This window comes from Aulonocara stuartgranti, assembly GCF_965226115.1.
Source record: "Aulonocara stuartgranti genome assembly, chromosome: 9".
NCBI lineage: Eukaryota > Metazoa > Chordata > Actinopteri > Cichliformes > Cichlidae > Aulonocara > Aulonocara stuartgranti.
Window position 1 is genome coordinate 8,637,539 of NC_138960.1, and position 23,840 is coordinate 8,661,378.

At 43.4% G+C, this 23,840-nt stretch overlaps 1 pseudogene across 1 annotated transcript in view; it reads right to left on the reverse strand.

Annotated features, from left to right (window-relative positions):
- LOC309713985 (partitioning defective 3 homolog) overlaps window positions 1–23,840 on the reverse strand; it is a 360,712-nt pseudogene that overhangs the window by 192,069 nt on the left and 144,803 nt on the right. The window contains exons 6-8 of the transcript XR_014280682.1: window positions 7,642–7,748; window positions 6,915–6,998; window positions 2,167–2,292 (exon numbers count right to left, since the gene is read on the reverse strand). The product of XR_014280682.1 is annotated as a partitioning defective 3 homolog (transcript). The remainder of the gene's footprint in view (window positions 1–2,166; window positions 2,293–6,914; window positions 6,999–7,641; window positions 7,749–23,840) is intronic.

Sequence of the window (23,840 nt, forward strand, 5' to 3'; positions counted from 1 at the left end):
CATTATCTATAATTACAAGCATCAAGACGGGTAAGAGATAAGGACAGTAAGTGGTGCATCAGTCATAAAATATTACTGCGTGTGATATAGGTTAAATCTCTATACTATGCGGTCATTTGTGTGTTTGTGTGAGTCTGTTCATGGTTGGAGATAAATGGTTATGAGTTGACTCAACAATCAGAACAGAGGTGATGAATCATGCACCAGGGAAGCTTTACAGACGATGAGTTCCCAAGTAAGCAGACACACACACAGAATTCATTCCTTAAACACAAAATGGGGCGGGAACACACAAACACACCGAGTCTCGTATGAGTTTGGGGGAGGCCAAATATGCCGAGACAAGAGCTCGCCATCATTCCCAGACACAAGAATTGTTTAGTCTGGTTTGCCAGCAGCACTTAGCATATAGATAGGCTGGCCAGGAGTGAGGCACACTGCAGCATAAGGGGGCCAGAGGCACAGTGGATGTCTGGATTCCAGCAATCCCATGTTCTTTTTCCAGCCCCCTCCCCATTACCAGCAATACCATGCTGATTCTGTCCCAATGACAGCCGCTAAGCCGCTTCCGCCGCAAACAGACAGCACTCCACGCAAGCCGCGTCGCAGAGGCGAACGCGCACCGAGCTACTTCTGCGAGATTTGCTCTCTCCTGTTTTCATTCTTATGGTAATTTGCGAGAATCACTCGCATATGCGCACTGCAGGGTGATGACAGGCTGGGGCGAAGTTTGTGTGCGTGCATGCGTGCTTTGTACGCAAATGTTCCCGTGCGCATACGCGCTGCCATCACTCCAGCAATCAGCCTCTGCGCGAGCCTGATTGAATAATAAATTACCCCCATCAATGCATCATTACATTCAGTTAGATTAAGCGCTTCAAAATATTTACCCATGCAAAACAATCCAAGAAGATTAGACTATCACTTTAAATTGTCACTCTCTGTGGCACACAATCAACGATGGGTGGGGGTGGGGTTAAAGTTTTGTTCCTTTGCCTCATTTTTATGCAAACGCACCCCCCCCCCCCCAAAAAAAACAAAAACATCACAAACATCATAAGCGTGCAGATGCCGGTGAGGAGGGTGTGTTTGGAAGGAGAGGCTACAAAACATCACTCCCTTGTGGATTTGGTGGGTAAGCTTCTTTCACAGCAGAAAAGAAAAAAAAGCTGTGAAAGAAACTGCGATGTTTACTAATGACAATAGGTTCGTTTTAAAGGATTCTGAAACCTTAGTGGGTTTGTATGCAGGGTGATAAACAGATTAGCACAGTGTCTCCAACTGCTTCCATTTAACAAGATGCTGGGGAGCTTTTGCTATCACACCTTTCTTAAGAAACATTCCTACAGTGATACAGTTGTTCAGAGATAATTCATAGCTACTGACTTCACTTTTGAAGGCTAAACTTTCTGTCATTTTTGCAGCATTGTGGTTCAAAGCCCACTGTTTTTAGATGTGCAGGCCCGGTGCGACTGTTGTCTGGGCCTTTGGTAGCAAAAATCTGGGCTATTTCTTTCTGTGGAGAGCTGAACAGACCACTTTATACAGTGCCTCGATTTTTCAGCCTCGAGGAGAAGAAATCCATTTAATACTGGTGCACGCACACACATACACAAGTGCAGAAATGCCTTTGTATGTCAGTATCACCGCATATATGTGTCCGTGTCCGTGCTGCGTGAGATGCCACACATTCACGCTTATATTTACGAGTGTTTAAAGAGACAAAGGTTATGACGCGTTGGCAGAAATGAATGGAGAGAAGAGTGTGGATAGTTTGGGATCAGAAAGCAGCACAGCTGTGAAGGACTGCAGGTCACTGAGACCTATTACAGGAAGGCCAACAAGTCGGTCATATTTCTGTTTTATTGTGCGGCTGTGTGGGTGTCACGTCTCCCCGCAGTTTGGATTCCGCTTATCAACAGCAACGCTATTTACTGTCGCTGCGCTTAATGTCCAACACAGTGCTTTCGGTGTGAACTGCATCACTCGGCAGACAGTGCTTCCCTACTATCGGAGGAAAAGGAAAGTAAATTAAAATCAGCATGGCATCCAGTGACAAGAAGAGAGGTTACCAGAAGGAGAAAATGTCAGCTGACAAAAATAGCTGTGTTCAGAATAATACTGCATGCAAAAAAAATGTTCCAAGCGTCACTATGGAAAGCTTACTGTTCAAAGCGCAGGTTGCGAATGTCTCCCTGATTAATTCTGACGATGCAGTCGTTCTCCTGGAAGAGACGCTCCTGCTCTGCTTTGCCTCCGGGCTCCAAACGCTTCACTAGCAAGCCCTGTGTCCTGCAAAGGTTCATGCAACAGGTAAGTCATAACACAAGACTTAGGCAACTACTGTCACAATGAAATTGCACGTGTACTTTTAAAAGTTAATGAAAAGGTAGAGAAAGAAACGTAATCAAGAAACCTAATCAGAATGGATGGAGCGGAGACAAGAAGAGAGTGTAGAAGAAGGTACAGACAAAGACACATTTAGGGTTTGAGGTATCACTTGAGAAAGCATCATGCTAAAAACAAATGTTATTGCTATGTTTAGAAAAAGAAATGAAAGGTGTAGAACCCAAAGAACATCATCCACACAGTGAAGCTTGGTGGTGGGAGTATTATGCTGTGGAGATGCTTCAGTGTGTCTGGAACTGTGAATCTTGTCACGATGAACAAAGTCATGAAAAGAGAAGGACGTGAAGACCTTGAAAGAAAACCTCAAGCAGTCAGCATTAAAATGGTAAATGGACTGATTCTTATATAGCGCTTTTCTACTCTCCCCGAGTACTCAAAGCGCTCTATACAACATGCCAATCACACCCATTCTCACAAGCACTGACCCAAAACTGAATGCTTTTCTAACAACATTCACACACGTTCACACTCCGATGGATGCATCGGAGAGCAACTTGGGGTTAGTATCTTGCCCAAGGATACTTGGCATGCAAACTGGAGGAGCCGGGGATCGAACCACCAACCCGATCAGTCGGTGACCTGCTCTACCTCTTGAGCTACAGCCACCCCTTTATCTTCCAACATGACAACATCCCAAATAATGCCTCACTCCTGCTGAAGAGCTACCTCCAGAAGACCCAAGTGACTGCTGATGACTCGCCTGCATTAAACCCTGACTTGAATCCCATTGAAAATCTGTGGGGTGAACTGAAGACCTATGTACATGCCAGAAGACCATCAAATCTGGCCAATTTTTCCAAAGAAGAATGGGCTAGGATTGCTTGGGAGACATGTGTGAGACTTCCTAAAGACTACAACAAATGACTGCAGGCTGTTATCCATCAAACTTCCATTATCCTAAAACTAGGATGTTTTAGAAAAGCTGTGCGAAAATCTCTTGCTCTGTTTTGAAGCACTTGAGAAAAGAGATTTTCATAGAGGAGGGGCTAACGAGTCTGTCCTCATCTGTATGAAGTGAAGCTTTTTGTAGTGCAGCATTGACATTGGTTGCCATTTTATGGCCTGAAGATTTATAACTTTTGCATCAACAGAGTGCCTAAAATATTCAAGTCTCCAACAGAGTTGGGGAAGTAAATAAGATTACAAAATGAGTTTAGCCCATTGTAATGCACTCAGTCAACAAAAGTTAACTTTGCAGACTAGGCTTGGATAGAGTCCTGAATTTCCCTGCACTCATTTTAAGCCTCCGTCTGTCCTTCTGTCCTCCTTTCCTCTTTTTCTTCCTGTGGGCAGGTCTGAAAGAATGACAGGGTGGGTTGAAATAATCCAGACCAACAGCTAAGAGATCATCTTATGGCTTCCAGGGAAGTGCTACAGTCGCCTTCATTGGAGCTTAAGACTAGAGCCGGCTGCGGTGTTTGAGAAAGAAAAAAAACCCAAGAAGTTCCACGGCTGTGCCATCTCAGTAATCCTTAAAAAAAACGCCAACCTTTACCTTCAAATATCCCTCCGCCCTTCTTCCCCCTCTAAATAACTACATCAGTGAGCTCCTTGAGGGCTTTAGTTAGGCCTCGAGGATAACCACATGCAAAGATATCTGATGGATGCTCACACAGCAGAGCTACAAACTCTGGCTACAAGCTGCAAGATGCCTCTGAGATAGCAGGTAAACTGACTTTAAATGTGTGGTGTCCTTGCATAAACTGACAAAAAAGTTTGGAGGCTTATTTTGAAGAAATTCTGAAATCTACCGGAGCAAAAACCATCAACAAGCTAAACAAAGATGTACCAGACAGGGGTATAAATTAGACCCTAAGCTACACCTTATTGGTGTCAAGGACATAAGTGTCATGCTTCTCATAATTCTCCCTTCCTGTCTCTTTTCCTGGACGCATAAACAGCAGCACATTCAAAACTGTTGTGACCCTGTTTACTGCAGACGTCAAGGGCAGGCTCGCGCAGCTCTTTAGCATTTCAGCCAAACAGGGCCACTCTCAGAACATTGCTTTAATTGGCTGCATAATGTGGACATTCACGCTCGCGCCGAAGACTCATCTCAGCCACTCAGCGGGGGTAAATGGGTCGGCATTAAGTTGAAATTAAAGATCACAAAAGGCCCTTCCCTCTTTCTTGGTGTCTGAGTTGCCAGGTCAGGTTAAATGTGTTGAGCAGAGAGTAATTGCGGCCGGCGTGGAAGCAGACATGATTGTGCTTTATCTCCATAAGTGTTGGCAGCTTGAAAACAAAGTATTGCGCACGGAGATTACATCACGGACACACGCTAATGACTTCTGATTTGCTAGCAGACTGGAGACGGTACAGTAGATAAAGGAGTTTTTGGTTGATCCCTGATCAGTATTCAAGCCGCGGCAGAGCGGACTGGGGATAAAGCGGCATCGTTTAGAGATTTAAAGAAGATGATGATTTCGTGAAAAGCACTATTATTGTGTTGGCTATAATCCCATCCTCTCAAACTGATGGAGGTTCGCTTCTGTTTTTTTTAGAGATACTTGTCAGTTACTTGTAAAGAACTAAAAAAAAATCTAAAAGTCACTCTCAAAGGCTGCAATTCATTAGGTGGCAGATGTAAGCAAAAAGGGATTTGTAGTTTGTGGATTCTCTGCAGCCTCTGGGGGGGGGGGGAAGAAAGACTCTTTAAGTCTCGCTTCTCCTCGAAAAAAGGAATCAGCATCTTACCGCACCATATGGCTTTACTCCATCTTGTGGCTGGGTAGCAGTGCTGATTTGGAGGAGGCCACCTGCTCTCATCTACTGCCTTTAATCAAATAATAATCCAATCAGGATCCATTTATGCATGGCAATTATGTCCGCAGTTTGTTTACAATTGAAGACGGTCATGGAATGAGAAGTTCATTAAACTAGGAACGCATCTGGAAGGGGGCGTGCGTGCGTGCGTAGATGTATGGGATATTTGTGTGTGCACGCTGCTCTCAAGGTAGGTAAGTGACGATGCACTGAGAACTGTTTTTGCTTGTAAAAGGAGTCTGAGAGGGAACACACTTCTCAAGGTCGGTCCGAACTGCTCACAAACTGCATTAGTGTGAGCTCATTTTCAGGTAAGTATCTGTGCATTTCAGTGTGTGTGTGTGGCAGGGAAAGATTCTTCCTGCTAGAGTGGCAGAGTATCTAAGCTCTCTCCTACAGTTGTCTCCCCCTCCTGCTTGGATCTGACTTGATGTCAGTGCAGTGGAGCAGAATACGGGGGCAGCCTGATGCTGGAGTGCCTGCAGTTCCTTGTTTGCTGTCTGGTTTTGCTGGCAGTCTGACCCCTCTGGCCCTGGTCTAGACACTAATGACAGCCCGCTGAGCCTAATGCCTCCTGTCCCAGTGCACGACGCGCAGAAAAAGCTCGGACAGGCCATTAGCATCATCCCACTGACCAGACAATAAGTTTTATCATGGCTGAAGTTAATTGAAGGCTGTGATAGCTATTAGTGCCGACCTTAGCTGATGGGGAAGAAATTTACTGCCGGCGCAGCGTTAATGTTGTTTCCTCCAAGATGCTGTCTGATTTAGGGGCAATACAGGGGAGCTTAAGGACAGCAGTGCATCTAATGAGAGCTGAACTGCTTAAGTTCCTTTAGAAATCGTTCCCTCCGTTAGGCTCACCTCATCCTGAATCACTATTTTGCAGCTCTGACTCAAGGTGTCAAGATGGAGTTAGTGCGAGGTCAGAGCTAAATATAGTTTCCTGACACTTGCTTATAAACAGCAATGAGATTAGTGTCTGAGCCACCTTCAATGACACCACTCCCCTTTCTCCTCCTCTCCCCCTTCAAATGTCATTCCGTTTGATCTCCTCATTCCGTCTTTCCACCTCATCCCTGACTTTCCTTCTCCAGTGCTGAGTAGTCACATTCACCTTGGTGGCGAGCCAGTTCCTTCTGGCATGCAGGAGGGATCTGTGTTATACACAAGCTTTTAGTTTGATTACATCTAACCGCTTCCTCTGTCCCCCCTTTTTTCCTTTCTTTTTTTTGAAACTCAGACGCCTCTCGTTCCCTTGTCATCGACACTCCTATCAGTTAAAAAGACAGAAAAAAAAAGGCGAGAGGAAGTAGTCCAAAGCAAGTTTCAAGACAACACGTGCACAACGATGACCGACAACCCAGTTAGAAAAAGTATTTGCAAGACCTGGAGAAAACTGTGCAGTCGAGAGCAAAAACTACTTTCATCCATTCGCCTCACCACTGGGAGCTTCAAAGCTGTGGGATGTGAGCGGTGCTGAGTTTGGGTGTGGCGTTTCAACAGCGAGGCTCACAATAATAAAAAAAGATGACTGCAAGAATCAGAGGCAGTTAAAAAAAAAAGAAGAAGAAGAACAGCCTTGAGCAACACATAAAAAGAGATATGTAAGACAGAACAAAGGACAGAGAGAGTAAGAAAAATGAGTGAAATAATGAGTGAGAGCAAAAAGAAAGCAACACTGGATGGTGAAACTGAGATGCACTGAATTTCAGCTTGTGTCTGTTTTGTTTTTTTACCTGATATCATGTGAACTGAAAGGCACTACGTGGATCCCCAGGGGCCCACCTTCATTGGACACCTCGACGGGCTTGAGCATGCTTCTGCGGGATGGTGATGGATGAAGCCAGAAAGAAGAGGAGAAGGGAGTAGGAGAGAAGTGTATGAATAATAATGATAATTAAAAAATAACAGAAGTGAAAACAACATGTAGAAATGCAGAATGTAAACAGACGGCACAGTCAAACACGACATGAGGTCAGTGGGATGCGCAGGAGTGGGGGCGTGAGGGAGTGGGGTCCTTATTGGTGGGAGGCCTCGCTGAGTTGCCTGTGCTAAGTCATCCGTTACAAAGCGCAACTGGTGGACCTCAGGGTCGATTAAGGATCCAAATGGAGGCTCCAATTAAGTGATTAAGATCAGACTGCTGTTGCGCTAAAAGAACTAATTAATTGAAAACATATAAGAGAACGGGGGCGGGGGAGGGAAGGGAAGGGAGGAAGGCTCATTTGTTCCGATAAGGACGTGAAGACAAATCAACACGACCCAGATACGCGTGACGATGTTTACAGACTGAGGCCTTGGTCTCGATGTTTGGGTTGTTACTGGCACATGGTCGTAAAGTGGGCGGCGAAACAAGAAATTGGTATGCAGCCATTACAATAATCGTGATTAACTGTAATTGTACAATTTCACTCTTAACATGGCGTATGGGTGGGGTTGTGGTGTTAGCGGTACGCCACTCACTCTATATGAAACACTGGTGAATGTTCCAGTGAGGAATCGGCCCTTCCTACTGGCTCCGTCCGCTCGATTCTCCTCTCGTGTCTCCTTTGCTCCTCTTCCTCATCCTCCTCCTAATAGAAAGAGAGACAAAGAAAAAAAAGACAGGATGAATTGGATGAGTGCTTCAACAGCAAAAAAGAAAAACCCCTCAAATTCTGTCATTATTGCTTTCGCTGTGCTTGCATCTCGCCCTCTCTTGCTTATATCTCTCTTCTCCAGCTTTTAATTTAATTACCTGAAGAAAAAAAAATGTATCGGCCTGTTTTAAATCAAAGACTCTTGAGCACAGGAGGGACCGTGCCCCTGATGCTGCTGCAGAAACCATCCCTCTCTAGCCAAAAAAATGTTCAGTGGTGCCGTGATTAAATGCAGCGACTCCATCGGTTTGCCTGACCGATGAGGTGGGCCCGTGAGGTGATGGGATCAAGGTTTAGAGCTAAAGAAACAGGGATGCTCCTGTCTGAGCTCCATCTGCGTCTTTCACTCTCCTCGTTTCATTTGCTCATCTTCCTTCAGTGCTGTTAGGCAGCGGAGCAGGAGAGGCAGTGCCTTTAACGGGAAAGCAGACATCCGAGGACTTAACTAAGCTCTGGGAAAGAGGCAGCAGCTTCATGCTCTCCTTAATGGAGGATAAAATCTTCATTTGGCTCTCTTTATGTGGATGGTACAAATTCAGCGGGCCACTTACACACAGTGATTACATCCCGCATGTAGAACAGGAGGGAGACATATCTAATAACACAGTGTTGATTTTCATGTAATTGTCAACCCAAGATTAGTTGGAGGGCTCGTCATCAAGTGTTGAGCACAGTGAAGTCTTTTGTTTGGTTGTTTTAAATAACGGGACTTTCTTTTTCAGTCCTGTTATTAATGGCTGGTCCTCGTGCATGTGCGCGTGCGTGAGCTTGTCAGCATCAAGACAGCGCATCGGCTCCTTGGGAGGATCTGCCGAAATGCTTTGTTAGCCACTGCTTTTTCCCCACCCTCACCCTTCACCTTCCTCTTTCTCTCTTTTTTACTAAAATGTCAAGCACATCCAAATAGGTCTTCCGCATTCTTGGTTTCTTTATGGAAATTGATTCAACCCTTTTCAGGGGCAGGGATATCTTTGGTGGCACTCACTCTGCTATACAGAGGCCCCGTCGCCTATTTATTTGTTAGACTCTGGGGGAGGGTTAAGGTGGGATAGGGGCATGAAAATTTCATCAGCAGCCCACCTTTAAAGACCTTGTCGCACCCTACCTGTCTATTTCCCCCTTTTCTATGAAAATGAATAAATCACCCCCCACCACCACCACCCTCCACGCCTTTAATTACACGTCAGCCGAGGTGCCGGGTGTCTCACGGGGCCTTTTATTCATAAAGCTTTTTTATGAACTCAAGCCCACCCCCCACCCGTCCTTCCCCAGGTGGACGGCTAGATTTTTTTTTCTCTTTGACGTATACTCTGCACAAAGGACCTGACCACCTGTGGCAAACTATAAATAAAGATGGGAGGCCATGGGGTAGAGCGGGCGGCTGAAATTGGACAAGAATAAATACAGGTTTAGATCTCTGCTACAAGGCAAGACTGATGGAGAGGCAAAGAAACGTGTGGCCTTTCAGAAAAAGACAGTTTTCACACTCGGTGAGCAGATGACTGTGAAAGGTGACAGTGCTCAACAAGTTTGCGTTGTTAACCGAAGTCGCAAGTGTATCATCGCTAACACGTAATTAATTTGCATTTAAAAAAGCTGTTAGCAACAATCCCCTGCCTGTTCGTTTGATCTTATAAGTTGCAAACCCTTATGGTGAGACTACGTAAGACTATGTAAAGGAAAGACTAGAGAGATCTTTTGAATTAGGGAGTGAACAAAGAAAGAGAAAGACGACACTGCATCTGTGATCGTTCCCTTCAGGGGAGAAAGGCAAAGGGCTTCTTCACTTCCACCTGGCCAAAAATCGCAGTGCAATCAAGTGCGGTGTGCGAATGTGACAAGTCAAAATTACCATAAAATGGCACAGGTAGATATGAGAGCAGTGCCAGAGCAAGGTGATATGTCTATTCAGCTGTGAAGCTGTGAAATTGACACTAAAAAAGGAACTCGTGATAAAAAAAAAATGTACAAGAATCACAAGATTGAGCAAAGCCCTAAGTGAGGGATGTAGGAGCGAAAAAGGTAAGACAAAGAAAGAGGTTAACCCTTTATCACCCAAGTATCATACAGGCTGCTTGGACTTCTTACAGTAATATGAAGCACACATGGTTAATCTGTGTTGAAACAGCAGTAACTTTTCCTCTACTGTGATAATACAGAATATCTCCGTAAAGCTCGTCTTCTCTTCTTTCCAAAACTATTTGAATTTTGTCCATCCATCCTCTTCTGCTTATCCTTCGCAGGGTCACAGGGGGGCTGGAGTCTATCCCAGCTACCATAGGGCAAGAGGCAGGGTATACCCAGCCTGACACAGGGCTAACACAGAGAGAAAGACAACCACATCCACACCTATGGGCCTGTCAGAATCACCAACTAACCTAACTAACCTACTCACATATCTATATTATTGCTAATATATATTGTAATATATCTATATCACTAAAGCACTTCTGGATGGATGCAAACTGCATTTCGTTGCCCTGTACCTGTGCATGTGCAATGACAATAAAGTTGAATTCTATTCTAATTCTATTCTAACCCCACTAACTGCATGTCTTTGGACTGTGGACATCCTAACTCCACAAAGAAAGGCCTTGACAAGACGGTGGATGTGAACCAAAGACCTTCTTGCGGTGCTAACCAGTGTGCCACCATGCTGTGGGCGTGTCACATTGGTTAGTAATCAAAGAGGGCATGTTTGTGGTATAACCTGGTCGTAATGAGTTTCCTATACACATGTATAGTAAATCCCCACACAGCTCTGACCATCCTGCACACTAGATGTTGCATTCATCAGCACCAAATAACCACAAACCACAGCAACAGCCGGCACTAGTGTTTTTAAGTGATAAAAAGTGTTTCCCGTGCATTTGAAGATACCACATGTTTCAAAGTTAAGTCAGTTTTTTTAGCCAACAACAGCAAAGCCTCTTCATTATCTTCCCAGACAAAATCAAAGTTTTAGAAAGACTGATTTCTGAGACTGAACATCACAAATAATGGCTTGTTAAAAGTGACTTTTATGCAGTCAAGTGCTCAAGTATAGCTCCACACTTTCCAACGGAGCGTGTGGTTAAGCCGGCATCACAGGGGCCAGTTTCCTAGTGACCGGAGGCAGATGCAGAAGCCATTTCTCTTTATATTCGCTGCCAGCTCGTTCACTGTCTGTCCTTGTGTCAGCTGTAAAGATGAGCACTGAGTGACAGCAGAGGAGAGACACAACCTAAATATACATCCGCAGCTTCCTGACCCCACCATTCTCCATCTCTATTCTTTTTCTCTCTCCTTTTTCCTTTTCTCTGAAAAACATCCATTCCCCCCCCCCCCCCCCGAGTGCTTTTAGCACCCTGTTGATCCCTTGGTAACCAGTAGAGTGGGGATGCAACAAGGCTTTTCAACTCTCTAGCTTGCCCTCTCTCCTTTTTTTCTCCCTCCTCCCCCCATTTCTCTCCCTTCCTCACATGTAATAGGGATGGCTAAGAGCCCTGATGTGTGGCCAAAAAAGTCTGCCAGCCTCTGACAATAAAGGGAGAAAAACTAAGGTTACAGGCTTGGCCATCGGACAGCTGCAGCATTAGATTATTGAAAATCGTATAAGAGGAGGAGAAAGAAGAAGACAGCGAGGTGGAAGGGACACGCATCCAAAGTGCAAAGCCTTGTTACCATCAAATAGACGTGCTGCTTGGACAGTGGTTGGAGGTCCGAAGGGAAAGCAGACTGGGAAGGATGGAGGTAGCAGCTGTTTGATCAGGAGGGGGAAGTCTACCCACACGCAAACACACAAACATGCACACTCACACACATTACTTCTTGAGGGTTAGGGCAAAAGGCGGCATGTTGAGGAGCTGTCATCCTCCATCAACTGGTGTGCTAAAGCAGACCTACTGTAAGTGTGTGTGTGTGTCATGCTGTTAGCCATGGGGAAGTACAAGATGTAGCTGTTACAGAAAAGGGTGGGGGGGGGGGGCTCCCTCCTGAGTCCATCTCTGGCATCGAGGGTTTAACAAGGACAGGTTCAAAGGTCACAGCAAATGGTGTGACCTTTGAAGCATGAAGCTGCCACACATGTGACAGCTTCATGTGTGGAACAAGCCCCCCCCCTTCCCAGACATTGTCACACACACCCCCTTACAATGAGCCGTCTGTGCTCAGGAGAACAATGGTGCCAGGGAACAGGATATAAAAGCAGTTTCCAAATGAAGAATGTGTTGTGTTCAGTGTATTAAGAGAAAAGGAAACAAGCAATTTAGCTGGAGTGTTTAGAAAAAAGAAAAATAAAGGCCTGTTGAAATATTTACAAAGGCTGATCCTCCCTCCTGATTTTGACCAGCTAAAAATATGAAACGGTAATTGCGCAAGGTGACATATGCCCCTTATGGAAACATTAAACTAGCCAAAGGTAACATACCATGGCAACATGTGAAAAGACCTGGCTCTCAGCGAGTCGATGTATGGTGGGGGCAGCAAGGGCGGAGGCTTTTCCTTTTCCTCGCAAAAAGGTTAAGGAGCCATAATTGTACCCTCATTACCTCCAGTTAATGCAGTTCAGCTAAACACTGTACAGCACACAAGACCAAATAGGACTTCACAGTACCGCTGCATCGCACAATGGCACTGACATAGAAAGACAGGCTGCTGTTAATAACTCCTAATAGTGCTATTAAAGGTTCTATGACCTTGAGAAGCAATTACCAATACTTTTCCGTAATAACTCGAAGAATCTTGCTGTTTTCAACCAGCACTTAAAAAGAAACTTTATGGTGCTGGATACAGTGATTGCTCACCTCAATCTGAACATGAGATGATCGCAACGGTTGTACGTTTATAAACAGAGTAATAGCGTGTAGCAGCTACTAGCATGTAGGACGACCTGGTCGCTGCTGTGTGAGGATTTACTGTCCACATAAATAAAAAAAACATTAAAAAATCCTTTATTAGCAAAAAATGTTCTGCTTTCTTAATCCTTTGGACATTATGATCCAGCCCTAGTCCTCCCTCCATCCTTAACCATTTATTCCTCATCGGTCCATCAGGCGCCGTCACCATTAAAACAACCAATTCATCACACTGACTGAGGTTGTGAGACACTTATTTATATTTATGTTGAGGATACAGGAGCATTATAAAAGGCTGGGTGAGGAGTTAAACTGGTTAGGGGGATGATGAAAGGGTCATAATGACCCCCCCTCCCAATCATCTTACCCACAAGGTCCGCAAATAGCACTTAATGTCTGTCAGCAGAGAGGAAAGATTTCTGCATATTTTCTTAGATTATTTCTATGATTGTGACCTTAAGAAAGATGATGGAAGCTAATAGTGATTTAAGTGTTCAGAAATAAAGTATAAAAAGAATTTAAACCCACACCACTGTGTTGATTCTTTTTTATTTCTCTGACTGTTTCCTTTGTTTAGAAAACTATTAGCTTCCCTGCAGGACTGGAAAGTTCAGATCTGGAAGAAAATCAAAGCAGTGTGATCCTCATGTCTGCCATCTCTCGCTTTTTATGTGACTGTTAAAGAAGAAATATAGAGGAAGGTTATGAATCTTCAGTCCTGTGTTTGTGTGCCAAGGGTAGAAGCCAAGGCGGCGCCCGTCCTCTGATGAGGACATGTGTTTTCTTTCATATTTCACGCCCTGCACCCATGAGCACAGCCTTGTTCAAAGCAGAGGACTCGCATTCCAGATTAGATGTACTATTCCTTTTGATAATGACGACGGAGAGTTGCGTTGTTGTTGTGCTAGGAAAATACAGTGGGGAGTGGGCTAGGGAACCTGCCCCACACTGTCATTATTCATGCAATGAAAAACACAGGAGGAAATAAAAACATAGTTTCTCAGTTTATGAATAAATTTTTTTTAGTATCTTCAAAACCAATAAGACCTCATTATCAGTGTATTTTAGTACTTTACTGTATAGATTAGTAAAAAAAAAATCTTTTAGATGTCAAGACAAAAATAAAATCTAATTGTTTAGTGTTTTTTTCACCTTACCTTAAAAAAAGCACAAAATATTGCATAATATGTAAGACATGCTTGTTTATGCTTTCAAAATAGTTTTCCTTAAAGGTACAAAGTATAAAACTCACCACTAGGTGTCAGTAATTTGCAGATTGTTTTCTTACCCCTCTAAATTCAAGTGCATAATCATAGCTATGATGACCACTGTACGACAGACTCTGGCCATTGTTCATTCGCAATTTATCTGCCAGTCCTCTGTTATTTACTCTGGGGGGATACTATAAAACTTTGTGAAAGGAGTTCAACACAAGATGGTCAAAGAAGCTCACTGCTGACTAATGAGGAGAGCCTAAACTTTTCTGTCAGTAAGTGCTGCTGTTTTTGCCCGTTAGCCTCTGTTAACTGGCATTAGCTTCCGTTAGCTGGCATTAGCTTCCGTTAGCTGGCATTAGTGACACTCTCATTGTAGTGGCTCTAACATTGTTGAACTCGGACACTTAACGAATATACTTTCATATGACTGTAATTAAACTGCTTATCACAGTGAAAGTTTGATTATTACGCCACAAACCTAAAATTAGCTGGCATAATGTTAGCTCACAACCAGCTATTGTTGTCAACCCTGCTCTTGTCAGCAGTGTGGAAAAAGGAGGGTCGCATGTCTAATGCGGTGACAATGAGTAATTTCAACAATATCAAGAATAAATTAGCATGTTTATGCACATGTCTGTGTGTTAGAGCCCTGACTTCAGTTTAGGAGAAGAAGCTGAGGATGAGGAGGAAGAGGTTTCGGTGGAAATGAGGTGAGAGGAGAGAGAGAAAACAGAGAGAGAGATCAGAGAGAAATGATGAAAACATACATGTGCAAATGGTCAAATATAGTCTGAAAGACTTTTTTCACTGAAAGTGATAATGCATACTATATATGTGGACAGTCTCTAGTCATTGGCGATGGCCATCAATGTTCAAAACGATGGTGGCTTCCACAAACCTGCTCCTATCCATTTTTAATTGATTTATGAGTTTATGAGTATCTATCACTTTGTCAGAGGACATAATTACACTCTAATCAACCTACATTTATGAGTACAACATTATTTTGTACTTACCGTACCTTTAAACAAGGGATATAACAAGCGCTGAAAATTAGAATATGAATTTAAATTTTCCTCATTATATATTTTCTTAGCAATTAAATGGGCAGTACGTTTTATCCCCAGCTGGCCAAGTTTAATATAACTTCCGAAAAGCCTACACTTCTTTTTAATTAACAAAATCTGTCTCTTTTGGTTTTGCTTTAGAAAGACATGGCTTCTAGCTCATAAAAGGGCTCTGATGTCAATTTACTCGAAGCAAATGAAAGGGACAGACAGTTTCCTAATGCTGTTTAGCAAATTAGATCAGAGATGTGAGTGTGCATTTGTCCATATCAGAATGGAGCGGCGAGATGCGGAGGGGAAGAGGTGAGGCAGTGCAGTTTGTAGGCTGACATTTGAAAAACAAAGGCCTGTCTATCTTTTTACTCTTCTTATTCTCCCTCTTTGTCTCTTCGCTTACGCCTTCTTCTGTCACTGGGAACCCTGCTGGGTGGAATACATTATTTTGCCAGGCCCTGTTTGATATTAGGCCTGAGCTGATCTATCAATGACACAGACTGCCTTTGCCTACTGTATCGTTAAATTGCACTTTAATTAAATTAGGCCTGCTAATTATGAGGACCTAAATCAATCACCAGGTCAATAACCAAGGCCCAAAGCGGACGGAGAGGCCCAAGACTTTTTCCAAGCCTCATCAATAACAGCTGCAACGGGAGTAGATCTGTCCTGTGCCGGAGAGCCGGAGGTTCAAACCGGGTAGGAATTACTGCAAATTAAGTTATCGTCATCGGTTATTGTCCAGAGCGCTTCTTACTCTTAAGCTCGGCAAAAAAAAAAAAAAGTTTTTGTATACAGAATGAGGATTTCAAAGAGTTGGAATGCACAACATTTTACACCAAACTTCAAAGATGTGGTTAAAGCATATCTGGGATTTCCAATGCATTAAAAACAACGGTTCAAAAAGTATATGATGACTTGCTAGACACCTGGCTTAGGTGAAAGGAGGTGATTCTGAACAGATAATCCTCGGGGCTGAGTGCGCAGCCCTGCTGAGCGGACGGTCCCAGCTGGATCCCGGGCCTTTATACATGCATTAAAAGGGGAACTGTGGTGCTTTTCACAGATTAATCATCGTTTTGAGCTTATTAAGTGGGAGGACAGTCTGCTTTCCGCTGCTCAGAACATTTAATCCATCTCTCAAACTGTGAAGGTCAGTGAGTGAATGTTGCCCTCATTGAAATAATATCAGCTGCTTGAATTTCAATGGGAGCACCCATAGTTTGGACTGTAATTTTTTTGTTTTGTTTTTAAATTACACTTAGTTGGTGTTAAGTCAGAACTACAGTTAGTTATTGAGTTGCACAGTAGCTGCCAATAAATTACACTTGCTGCTCCGCTAAACTGCCATCACAACCAATTAATCCAGCAGTTACAGTGGCACCAATGTTTTATCACTGAAGAAATAATATACATCTATATATCTCTATATCGAGAGATAGAGAGTGAGAGACTCATATCCATTGTCCACACTATTTATATAACCTAGAGTGACCTCAAATCTTAAATATACCAAATATGAAGTAGGAAATAAGGATGAAAGCTGTTGAACAATGAATAATTTAGTAGACAGCAAAGCTTTGGTACACACAGCAGCGAATTATTACAGGGGATGAACGGTCCATTCTACAGATCAGCCATTGTTTGCTGCCGTATTTGAGCAGGTGGAGTGGGGCCTCATCTGTAGCGTCATGGGAACAGCGCAGGGTGAGGCGGAGGCAGTGGTGGAGGGGGGAGCTTTCCATTTAGTTTTAATTGGAAGCTGAAATTCTTGGATAAGAGGGAGACAGAAAGCCATTTGGTTTAGTCCTTGCTCTCAGCCAGGGCTAAATGAAGAGGGGCCGTGTGGAGATGAGGGGCCTGTGGAGGGCCAGTAATGAAGAGAGGTCCCAAAAGACTTCAGCACAGCCACAGTAATCTGGTGGGGGGGGGGGGGGGGGGGCTTGGTTGGATATGGGTGGAGAAGAAGGAAGAAGAAGAAATACACAAAGCAAGAGGAAAGATGAAGGAAAGGGAAGAAAAACAAAGAAAATAACCTGTACGGAGTGCCGAATGCTACAAAAATGCCAATTTTTGTGTGTGTATTTATTCTCTGAATGCAATGAGCACAAGATTAGACAAGGTATCGATTTATCAAAGGAGTGTTCTAGTTAGACTGGATGATAATTAACTTCCTAAACACAACAAGTGATTGCAATCGCTGATGAGATAAGAGCACGGGGAAATCATCAGTGTCTCAACAAACAAGACCGATCATAGCCTGGATAGTTAATTTGCTGCATGTAAACATTGTACACGTGTAGATACGCATCTGCAACACACGAACTGAGCGGCACAGAGGGTGGCCACCATCATTCTTACATATTGTATGAAGATATCTGCGGCAGCCAATCACAGAGCGACTTCAGCAGGACTCTCACCTTCCAAATCAACCGACACAGGGAGACCCCGGCGAGAAACACGACACACATTTCTCCACTCTACCGTTTTCTAAATGGAAAACAGCATCGGCATGCTTCTAGTTGAAATCACGAATTCATGTGGGAATATCAGAGAATCTGTGATGGAGCTCGGCAGGGGTGCTATTCTTCACAACAGCTCCCATGGCCTGTATATCAAAAACATAAAGAGGAAAACTGCTCTGCAGGGAAAACCGTATCCCATTACAGAGGTATTCTTGTTACACTGACACTATTTATGGTATGCGGGCTATTTCAAATTCAATCCTAGGCATCCAACCTTAAGAAAGTCATAGAATATTGCCAGCAGTTTTGCATGTTTCACTGATGTTGTGGCTGCTATGATGCCATCACTGTTTCGCACAATTTCCTGGTTGTCTTCTCTTTCCATTAGCCTGTTCCCGTTTTCCATTTCTCACTGGTTCTTCATTGCGTTCACCTGTTATTTGGTCGTCTCAGTTCCCATAAGTTTCACTCTTTTCATCACAGGACTCTTTTACCTACCTTACCATCTCTGACAATATAACAATGTTGGATTGTTGGCTGAAAATCCATCCAACAGCACAATCTCAATCAAGTTCGACATAGTTCATAGGTCGCCATCAAAGTTTTACTAGGTAACGCATCATAAGCAGTAAGCAACCCATGATGTCCATCATCAAGTTTAGGTTCTCTAATGAACGTTCATGTAATGCTGGATAAAAATATGCACAATCAACAGCACAGTAATACCTACATCTCTATCTAAGAAACAGAAATGCCCCCAGACTGCCTCCTCCCTCTTCACACTCTTGTTTTAGAGGCTTTCAGTGTGTCCATCTCCTGAGTCCTAAAATGAAACCTTCCCATTTCTCTCCATTTTTATCCAAGTGTGACTACTTTGTTCTCAGCCTGATGCAAATAAAACAAGTCACTTAGGGTAAGATGGGGAAGAAGCTCCATCTCGTGTTCCTCTGTGGACCCGAGATGTGGATGTTTACTGTTGGCTGGGCGTTATTGCATTCCTTCAGCAACTTAAAAGCCTCTGTCCCCCTAATGGGACCTATAAAACAGTGAGAAAAGCCTATTGTGACAATGGACCTCATTGTGCCAGAGTGGATACATTTGGCACTCTGTGCAGAGTGGAAATGTGTGGCATATAAAAAAAGATGGTGTGAAGGAGGGAAAGGTTGAGGAAGGAGAGAGAAATCAAATAAAGTGAAGTAAGTGACTTTGCACTGTGGGAAAATGGGTGATGTCAGTCACCAAAGTTCACCTTGAGCCCCAGTGTCAAGGACTACAAAAAGCTTTTCATTTTACTTAAGCTGTTCCACATCTTTATTATTTCTATCTTGCAATCTTTTGCCCGGGCCACAGTCAGCATTGGTGTAATGCCACCTTGCCAAAATATGGGCTTTGCTTCTCCAACACGACACTTTGCTCCAAAGCCTTAAACTCATACCCCCCTGGGAAAAAATAAATTCGGACTCTACTGAATATGTACCGTAGGCAGATCAGCAAAAAAATGACTTCCCCTTAAGAAACAGTGTACATCTTCCTCGCCTAGCTTTGTTCTCTGCTGCCCACGGTGGATTGGCTCCACGCTGGCGGCCCTCGTTTTATTCCCAAAGTCATTATTGTCTTCAGTTAAGGTGCCCCTGCTCCCTGTGATTTGTGGGTAATGAGCTGGCACCCCCCTGCCCGTGTTCAATTATTCTCATTGAGAAAGTGATTTCTCACTCCACGGAGCAAATTGTAGAAAGTGAATGCATGAACTCTAATCAAGAATTAACACGTTCACAGCCAGTAGTGCAGAGAGGGATAGCCACCTTGATGCAGCTGAGGTACAGTGGACAGAAATGAGAGGGACCCAGAGAAGAGGAGGGTAGAGGGATGGAATAGTGACTAAGGTAAACAGACTTCTCGCCTGTCCCTGAATAATGATCCACTGAATAAAACCAGGCATCCCCATTGAAGGTTGTGCATGAGAATAAGATCAGAGTAGCTCAGAGAGGCCTGTGCACAAAAAATATCTAATCCTAAAAAAATGCACTTTGACAAAAATGAAGTTGGCAGCAAGTGAAGAATGGTGTGGAATGGTCACATTAGGAATAAGTGATTACAAAAAATTTTCAACACAAGAAATATGCGCATGAATTTTATGCATTTCAAGCTTGAATGAGTGAAACTCTAATCTCAGCTGTCCAGTAGCACACGTCTTCACACACGTGTCGCGGTGAGACAGGTTAAACATTTACAGTACAGCTGACAGAGAAGAGCGCTGGCAACGTCCAGCGTCCAAAACAACGCCCAGTCTTGTATCCTGTTCAAACAAAATAAGAGAAGACGATTGCACAAATATTTAAAAAGTTAAATAATAAATAATAATGAAGAACAAGATGAATAAACTCTTTTTTTCGCTGCATATAGAAACAGCACAAAGAAAGTAACATAGCTTCAGGACAAAAAGCTGGTTACCTGTAGTTAAGTGTTGTGCACACACACGTGTAAATAAACCAACATTGAGACTCATTGTGATTTTTTTAATGAGATGTTAGGTAGCATTATTTTCATAATTAGTCAGCTATTTCCCCTGCTGTGGAGCCAATGAACTAAATAACACTACTGACGGCATTTCACCTGCTCCCGTACTCCGGTCTGAAGGTGAGCTGACATGTACACTGACTTGATGACAGAATACAGAATATTTATTATTATTATTTAAAAACAATAAGCAAGAGATTAAACCGACAGAAGGACTTCGTAAAGAAGTGTACAGGACAAATACATCTAACAAAAAGCCCCAGTCAGTGCAAAGCAGAAGTCACAAACCCGACGTTCTAACAGTGGTTCAGCGGCAATGGCTAATTAAGAGTGGCGAGGCATTTGTGAGGCTCTGCATTGTTCTCACTCAGGTCCTCAGTTGGACTGAAGCATCTCTGGTGAGCTGCCATTTACACAGGACTCCCAAAGGAGAGAAGAAAAATTAGCCCGCCATGTAAATAATGTGAATTTTAAGTAATCAGTGGCAGAATGAAGTCTTTTCTTAAAATAATTATTTCATTTAGGTGACATAATTACACTAACAGCCAAAATGACTTATTAAAAAAATCATACAGGACAAAAATTAAACAAAACATTATAGAGAACGAGCGCAGGAAGAAGTAGGAAGCCACAAAAATGTCTTTTTTCCTGAGGATTCAATGAGCTAGGAGCCAAAGCTGAACAAACAGCTGCACCTACTGGTCAGACCCACCGGTCAGCAACTAGTTCAAAACATCCTGAGTTCATGTTGCATGTGTGCATACACCAAAGTGCATGTCTACGGACTTCACACAAACCATGGTTCATTCCGTCTACATCTTCCTTGGTCTTTCAAGAGGCAAATCCAGGAGCACACTCTTCCAGGATTCCTGCACTGTTCTGGAATGTGGCTTATTTTTTTTATTTGTTCAGAGTTTTACATTGAAAACATGCCCTGCTGCATCTCAAACATCATTGCAGTATTAACTGAACATAATGAACACAGCACGAATGCACGTTACAGCCACCAGATAGAAGTGGAGGTAGACGGTGGCACAGGCAGCAAGACTGTGTTAGGCAGGCTGGGTTTGGGGGTTATTGCTGTGTTTTCTTTCCATGCTCAGCTGCTCTAACATTGCCTGTGGCTTGCCTAGGGGGCTGCAGACTGAGTGGGCTTTACCAAGAAGCTAGTCAGGAGAACTTACCAAGTTCACTCACCAACAGCAGTCCCTAAAAATTAAATGCTAACTTCCATACTGACGTGTCCAAGAGTTTTTCCTGAATTTTAGACCTGCCACTTCAGAACCTTCACTGCTGTGTTTATTGTATTTGTAATGGAAGAAATGAAATATCCTTTGATTAAATAAATCAGTGATTCATTATGGATCTTATATAAAGGTGTATCGTTCCAGTATAATGAAAAAAATCAACAAGCTAAACAAATAATTAGTATTTAGAGGGAAATATCAGTTTTGTCTCTTACAATGGCGCATTAACTGCCATCATGGCATCATGCGGAGTGGGGCAACAACAATAATCCTACCGCAGCTTTGTAAAGCACTTGACTCTAACAGAGATCAACTCAAACACTTTAAATCTAAAACAGAAAGCAGACCTCTGACAATCTCTTTTAAGCTACTCAGGAGACTCGTTCAAATACGAGCATTCACTGAGCCTTATTTTCAGCGGCCAACAACTACTAGTGACAGAGTGGGAAAAGAAGAGCAAAAACAACAATAGAGTCGGTCGGTCGCAAATGCCAATCTGTGTTTGTTCAGAGAGAGATCTTTGATGTGACAACATTAAAGGGAAAAAAGGCAGGATTTGCGCTGCTGCTTGCTCTCTTCTTCCACCTTGAAGTTAAACAGACTCATCTCCTTTCAACGTGTTGGCTTGAGGATTTAGCTGGCCGCCTCGCCACTTTGCGTTTCTTTTAAAACTTGCCAAACAAGGTGCCTCATTTAGACAACACAGAGAGAAAGAGAGGGAGCCCGACTGTTGGAGGCTTGATCAAAGATGTGTGATCAGAACTGTTTTCACCCAAACATGCTTTGGAAGCTGTTATGTAATGTTTTAGGGGTTTTGTGTTGCCTTTCTCCGAGTCTGTCTGTCTGACTTCAATATGTTATGGACTTTACAGTATTTTTAGAGCCTGTACACAAACAAATAAATCAAAATATGCTTTTCAAATAACACTGAACAGGCATAACATTATGATCGATGACAGGTGAAGTGAATAACACTGATTATCTCTTTATCATGGCACCTGTTACTGGGTGGGATATATTAGGGAGCAAGTGAACATTTTGTCATCAATGTTGATGTTAGTAGCAGGTAAAATGGGCAACTGTGAGGATTTGTGCAAACGGATTATGAATCACATTGTGATGGCTAGAGAGTTGGGTCAGGGTATCTCCAAAACATCAGCTCTTGTGGGGTGTTCCCAGTCTGCAGTAGTCGGTATCTCTTAAAAGTTGTTTAAGGATGGAACAACGGTGAGCCAGAGGTCATGGTTGGCCAAAGCTCAGTGATGCATGTGGGGACCGAAGGCTGGTCTGTGTGGTCCGATCCAACAGACTGTACAGCTAATGTAGCTCAGATTAGAGAAATGTTTAATGTTGGTTCTTATGGAAAGGTGTCAGAATTACAGAGCATCTCAGTTAGGTGTGTATGGAGCTGCATAGCTGCAGACCAGTCAGGGTGTCTATGCTGACCCCTGTACACTGAAGAAATTGCCAGCAATGCACATATGAGAATCAGAACTGGAAGACAGCACAATGCAAGAAGGTGGCCTGGTCTGATGGATCATGTTTTCTTTTACATCAGTTGGATGGCCAGGTATGTCTGAATCCCTTACCTGGGGAACACCTGGCACCAGGATGCACTATGGGAAGAAAGCAACTGACGGAATGGACGAAGCCAGGGTTATGCTTTGGGCAATGTTGTGCTGGGAAACCTTGGGTCCTGCCATCCACGTGGATGCTACTTTGACACATGCCAGCTATCTAGCATTTGTGCAGACAATGTACACCCTTTCATGGAAACGGTACTGCTTGATGGCTGCGGCCTCTTTCAGCAGGATAATGCACCCTTTTGACTTGGCCTCCAAGTTCCCCAAATCTCAGTCCAATTACGAATGTGTGGGTTCTGCAGGACAAACAAGTCCAATCCATGGAGGCCCCACCTCTCAACTTGCAGGACTGTTGCTAACATCTTGGTGCAGATACCCCAGCACACCTTTAGGGATCTAGTGGAGTCCGTGCCTCGATGGGTCAGGGCTGTTTTATGGTAAATGGTAAATGGCCTGTATTTGTATAACGCTTTACTTAGTCCCTATGGACACCAAAGTGCTTTACACTACATTCAGTCATCCACCCATTCACACACACATTCACACACTGGTGATGGCAAGCTACATTGTAGCCACAGCTGCTCTGGGGCGCACTGACAGAGGCAGCAAAAGGGTTTTAGCGGCAAAAGGGAAACCAACACAAAATTATGCAGGTGGTCATTATGTTGTGCCTGATCTGTGTATTAGGCTTATTGTTTTGCTGTTTGTGTTTTTATGTGTAGATTAAATAACCCTACAGTTAGCATTTATACATTAGAATGTTTCTGTCTAATACTATCTCTGAAATCCCAAATTGTGAGCTTTGCCAATATAGCTCAAACACATCTGCTTCTCTTCATGTTAGCCTTGATTGGGTTAAATCCTTCAGTGATCGACAGCTGATGTCAGTCCTGCCTCTGCTACAGCTCATGATAATGGCCCCTGGTCCATCATCAAGGCTGCAAAATAATACAGTGGAGAACCACTCAACCAGATCAAAATGTGTATGTGGGGGAGCGTGTGCGTGTGCAATGCTAAGCAGGAAAGCCCATTAACATTCATCAGTGGGATAATAGGCCAGCATTAATGTCAGCTGTTTATATGAAGAATAACTCATAA